At 47.0% G+C, this 6,000-nt stretch overlaps 1 protein-coding gene across 1 annotated transcript in view; it reads right to left on the reverse strand.

Annotated features, from left to right (window-relative positions):
• The window catches only part of NSD1 (nuclear receptor binding SET domain protein 1), a 166,487-nt gene extending 162,627 nt beyond the window's left edge, over window positions 1-3,860 (reverse strand). Inside the window, exon 1 of the mRNA XM_020998552.2 lies at window positions 3,740-3,860. The gene's annotated coding sequence lies outside the window, so the exon portion shown is untranslated. The remainder of the gene's footprint in view (window positions 1-3,739) is intronic.
• Window positions 3,861-6,000: the final 2,140 nt, after the last annotated feature.

Raw genomic sequence — 6,000 nt, forward strand, 5'->3', positions numbered from 1 at the left:
CTAGTCCCTCATTGCCAGCTATCTTATTGAAATGGTCTCGTGGGCATGTCAAACTCGCCAAGGAAACTTACTGTATCCAAAACAGAATTCATTATCTTTACCCCCAAAACCCTCCTCTCTTCCTAACCATTATTTCTGTCAAGAGTTTCACTGTGCTTCAAGTTACCCAGGTTCACAATCTTGATGTTAGCCTAGAAGGAAGAAGAGAATAAGCATTTGTATGGTGCTTACCATGTGCCGGGAACTATGTGAAGCATTCACAAATATGATCTCATTTGATCCTCTCAACTACCCCGGGAGGTAAATGCTGTTATTATCCTCTTTTTACTGTTGAGAAACTGCTTTATAGAACAACCTGTTCTATAGAACTGAGGTAAACTGAGGTCAAGTGACTTGCCCAGGGTCACACAGCTAGGAAGTGTCTGAGGACAGATTTGAACACGGGTCAGGATGTACCGCTTAGCCAGCCAGACTTTCCACTGTCCTCTTACCATCAGCTGTCAACTCCATCAATCAAGTCTTGTCAATTCCACCTCCTCGGTATATCTGGCACCAGGCCCCTTCTTCCTATACCCACAGTTCAGGCCACCACCCCCTCTGGCCTAATGTACAGAAATAGCCTCCTAATCAGCCTCCCTGCCTCCAGTCTCCCTTTTCTCTAGCTTCTGCACAGCTGCCAACTCAATACAGCTAAAGCACAGATCTGTGTCACATGCCACACCACACACACACACACACACATCAAGAAACTCTGGTGGATTCTTCTTGCCCTAAGATAAAATACAAATGCTTCTGTTTGGCTTTTAAAGTCCTTTACAATGTGGATCCTGGTGACCTTTCTAGGCTTAGTGCACATGACTCACCTCCACAACCTTTCCAATTCCAGATAAACTGGCCTCACATACAACATTCCATCTCCACACTCCCTGGCTGTCCCCAAGCCTGGAATGCCCTCCCTCCTTCCTCCCCCTCACCAGACTCCTAGCTTCCTGCAGTCCCACCTCCCTGGGAACCCCTATCAGGTTCCCCCCAGGTGCTAGTATTCTTCCCCAGGAAATTACTACATTATTTTATATTTCATTTTCTATGGGCATGTACTCTCCACCCTCCCCCAATAGAATATAAGCTTCTTCGGGGCAAGAATTGTTTCTGATTTGTTGTCCTTGTATCCTCAAAACCTATCACAGAGCCTTGAACTCAGAAGGCACTCGATAAATGCTTGGTGAATTAAGAACATCACATTTGGATTCAGGGACCTGTGTTCAAAACCCCAGCTCCGTTGTTACTTGTGAGACTTTAAGTAAATCGATTCAAGTCAACAAGTATTTCTTAAGCACATCTATAATATGTGGCATGGGCCTGGGAAAATGGCACAGGTCTTGCCCTCAAAGAGTTGACAACCTACTGAGGGTAAATAACAGATAAAGATGAGCAAGAACAAAACCTAAAGGGAAGACACCAAATTTCTCGAGGGCCTTAGTTTTCCTCAGTTCTCCTCTGGGAACATGAGGTACCTCCCAGCTCTGCTTCTGATTCTACCTTTCTTTTTGCATTATAGTAAGTGGCATCAGAGTCTTAATTACATTACGAAACTTGGAGCTCTTTAAGGGAAGGAGGGGATTCTGCCCTCCCCTATTACCTAGCTCACAAAGCTCAAGGCCTTCAACAATTTGTAAGCTTAACTGAGGAGAAAGAGCTATGGAATGTTTACTCAAAGACCTAAGTTCTAGACCAGCTTGATAGGAACACAGGACTTAGAGCAGGGAGGGGCCTCAGTCCAATTCTCCCATTTTACAAATGGAGAAATGGAGGTCCAAGGAGTCAAGAGAGACGTGCCACTGATAATGCAGGGAAGTGACAGCCTGATGGCAGGCCTGGAGTCAGGAAGACTCTTCCTGAGTTCAAATTTGGACTCAGACACTTAGCTGTGTGACTCAGGGCACGTCACTTAACCCTGTATGCCTCAGTTTCCTCATCTGTAAAATGAGCTGGAAAAAGAAATGGCAAACCATTCCAGTATCTCTGCCAAGAAAATCCCAAATGGGATCATGAAGAGTGGGATACAACTCAAAGGACTGAACAACTACTACTACAACAAATCTAGTACTCTACCATAATTTCTACAAGTTGTGTGATATTTGCCAAGTCCATTCAAATAGATGAGCCTCTGTTTCATCAGAAAATGGATTCATTCAACATTTTTATTAAGCACCTATGGTTTACACTACATACCTCAAAGAGTTACTGAAAGCACTTCTAAACTTTACTACTATTAGGTAGGCACAGGACTGGACTTGGGAGTCAGGAAAACCTGTGTTCAAATGCTGCTTCTGTGACCCCCTTACTCTCTGCTTTGGTTTCCTCATCTGTAAAAGAAGTGGGCTGGCCTTGATGGTCCCTTAGATTTCTTCCATCTCCAAACTTATGACCTTTCTACGACGAAGAGTTCAGGAAAAGTTTGTTGAATGAATGAATGAGTTCAGCTCAGCTCAAACTTTTCCCAATCTCCTCAGGGAAAGAGGGCCCAGCCCTCCCCCCTTACCTCAGTTAAAAGAAGCTTTGTTTCCCTGGGGGATTTGTTAATGGAGAGACTCCCAGAGCAACTAGGAGGAATCCTACTTTTATAAAGTGCTTACTCAGCAAAAGGCCCTATTGGATCCTGGCAACTAGAAGTGGTCCACGATTCAACAAGAGCTTTCTGAAAGTAGCAAAGCAGTTTTTGCTTCTAGGATGAGCCAGGCCCAGGACTTCATCACCGAGCAGTTAGACTACTGGTGATGTGATTAACCCTATTTCACAGATGTCCAACGCCTTGCCCAAGGGTCACACTGATAATAAGTCTCGTAGGTGCTGAGGCTGACTTGAATTCAATTGTTCTAACCTGACTTTTTAAACTACTAAAGAAAAAGGTTCCTGCCCTCCAAGAGTTTATGATCTAGTGGTAGGGGGAGGGGAGAAGAGAGTGAGAAGTACTGTATGTATGCAGTTAAGTGAGGAAGGGGGAGGGGCCGGGCTTGGAAAGTTGGATCAATTAGTAAAAGGGGCAGGGTCTCATAGTCTGGGGACCAGAACAGTGGTGGAATTAGGAACTGAGAATGAAGATCACCGTAACACCTCTAATTTCTGTGGCATTTTAAGATTTAAAAAGCATTTTCCCTTTCGGCAACGCTAGGGAGGGTCTGCTTATGGATGAAGTCAGTACTGCACACCTATTATCGCCATTTTACGGATGAGAAAACTGAGGCCCAGCTCGCTCGGGCTCTTTGCCCAAGGTCACGCTCCTGCCCACTACTCCATGGGCCTTCTCCACGCCGCGCTCCGTGGCACACGCTCCGTGGCACAGCAGGAGCCTCTTTCCTGCCGGATCAAGCACAGCCCAGACGGGCACCCCGTCCAGGCTTGCTCAGGTGTGGCCCCGCCACTGCCTCCGCTGTGCACCACCGGCAAGTCCCTTCCCTTCTCTGAGCCTCAGTTTCTCTCTCTGCCAAACGAGGGGCCCGAGCTCCAGAAGAGACGATCCCTGCAGTCCCTCCCATGGCAACATTTCCTCTCCAGGCTCCCGGGTAGGGGAGCAGCCCCTGCACACGCCTCGCTTGGCCCCCAGCCCTCCCCCAGCCCCTGACCCGCGTCCCAGGATCCCAGCCCGCCCCGGGCTCGGGCACCCCTCCACTTCCGGCAGTGCCCACATGCTGCGGGCTCGGTCCATCCCACCCGCCTGGGCCCCAAGCTACCGACTCACCCCGGCGGGCGGGCCGGAGCCCGGCTCCGGCTCCGGCTCCAGCTCCGGCTCCGGCTCCGGCTCCCGGCTGGCGGCGGCGGTAGCAGCTGTGGCGGCAGCAGCGGCAGCAGCGCCGGCGCAGCCCCGCGCCAGGGGTCCTCCGCTCCAGGCACTGAAGCGGCTCCGGCTGCGGGGGCCGCAGAGCCGCGGAGGGGGCGGGGCCACGCGGAGACCCGCGAGGGGAGGGGGAGGGGAGCGCGGCGGAGGGGGAGGGGGCCGGCCGGGGCCGGCGCTGCTGAGTCATGTGCCTGGAAAGTCAGGAATGGATCGGCGGCCCCAGGATCCTGGGGTACGGGGCAGTAACCGTGTGCCGCGCCGCCACGTGCCGGCGCCGCTGTCCCCATTTACAGATGGGGACCGACGGAGGGGGACCCGGGCCTGGGCGGCCCAAGTGTCCGAGCTCCTCACGTACTGTTCGACTTTCTCTCGTCCATCATTAGAGTGCCATGCAGATACATATCACCACAATCCTCATACACGTTGTCCGCCTTTACCCTCGTATGTCATCAAGATGATCACATATGTTGTGCTCCTTTCCCTCATACAGCCTGAGAGTGACCATACCGATTCTTCCCCATATATGGTATTACAATCACCACACATGTTGTACACCTTTCCCTCCAATATCCATACATGTTGCGTACCTTTTTTCTCACATGTCATTAAAATTATCATGTGTTCTTTCCCTTATATATCACTACAATGATAATACATGACAGCCTTTTCCTTCATGTGTTATTAAAAATAATTATATGTGTTGTGCCCATTTCTTTCATATACCAACAGAATGATCTTACATGTTCTTTCCCTTTTATTTCATTACAATGATCATGCATGTTGTATACATTTTCTCTCATATATCATGGGTGACCATACATATTTTCCTTTCTCTAACATATTGTTAGAGTGGCCATTCAATTTTTCCCTCATATTTCATTACAATGACCATGCATGTTATATACCTTTCCCTCATGTATCATGAGTGACCATACATGTTGGGGCAACTTTTCTGTCATATATCGTTAGAGTGGCCGTTCATGTTCTTTCTCTTATATATCATTGGAAAGATCATATGGGTTGTGCTCCCTTCCCTTGTAGATCATTAAGACATGTTATCGTATCCATCGGAATGTGAGCTTCTTGAGGGCCTGGACTGTTTTTGCCTTTATATCCCCCAGGACTTAGAAAAGTGCCTGGCATATAGTAGGCATTTAATAAATAGCATATTGACCATACGACAACCTGTATTTCACAGCTTGAGATATGCAGCCAGGAGAGTTTGCCAGCTCACCTAGTCCTATCTCTTTATTTTATGAATAAAGAGATCAAAGCCTAAACAGGAGGAACAACTTTTCCTATAGGAAAAAGACCCAGAATTCAAACTCCTTTCTCCAAACTCATTGCTTTTTACATTGTGTCACTTTAGAAAAACAAAACCCTGTGTACAGCTTGCAAGGTCTAAATTCAAGAAAAAGAAAATGTACTTAGAGGTGGGTTTGAAAAAAATATTCATTTTGTGCTGCCAAAAATATGATCACCATTAGAACCCTAATTTAGGATTTGCCAAGGAAAAATTGTATTCCCTCAGCTGATAGAAACAACTTAGATTAGCACCTAGTAATAGAAGATAGTTAAAATGGGAAGCTGGAAGCTCCTTACAGCCCCCACCCTTCCATGTTTTCTTTCTTGGCTTTGCCTAGCAGCATGGAACTAGGCCTCAGGGAACCCTGGGATTTCCTGGGTTTCACTCTCTCTATATGGGAAGAAGTCCTGAGGTGTCTCTTTGACAAAGCCTTATGCTCCAAGGTCTCAGGGCCTAGGATACATTGATCCCAGCTGTGCTTTCACTTGCTGTTCAAAATACTAACTAAATCAATAGTCTCTACACCTATTCTTTGCAGCCTCTTTCCTTTATAACCTGATTCTAAAGGCAATTTCCAAAGAAGAGTCCAGAAGTTATTTGAGAAGATGACTACTTAACAATGGTCTGAGGTCCATGAACTTTAAAAAAATTTTTAATTACTGTATTTCAATATAATTGGTTTTCTTTGTAATCTTATATATTTTATGCATTTAAAATATTATTCTGAGAAGTCCATAGATTTCACCAGACTTCCAAAGGGGTCTGCTGTGACATATACAAAAAAGATTAAGAACCCCTCCCTGGCTTAAAAGGACAGCACTCTTTATATGACTGCCCTTTGGTCTGTTTGTGAAGGGAA

Source organism: Phascolarctos cinereus, unplaced genomic scaffold (genome assembly GCF_003287225.1).
Source record: "Phascolarctos cinereus isolate Bilbo 61053 unplaced genomic scaffold, phaCin_HiC Scaffold_2;HRSCAF=192, whole genome shotgun sequence".
NCBI classification, from domain to species: Eukaryota; Metazoa; Chordata; class Mammalia; order Diprotodontia; family Phascolarctidae; genus Phascolarctos; species Phascolarctos cinereus.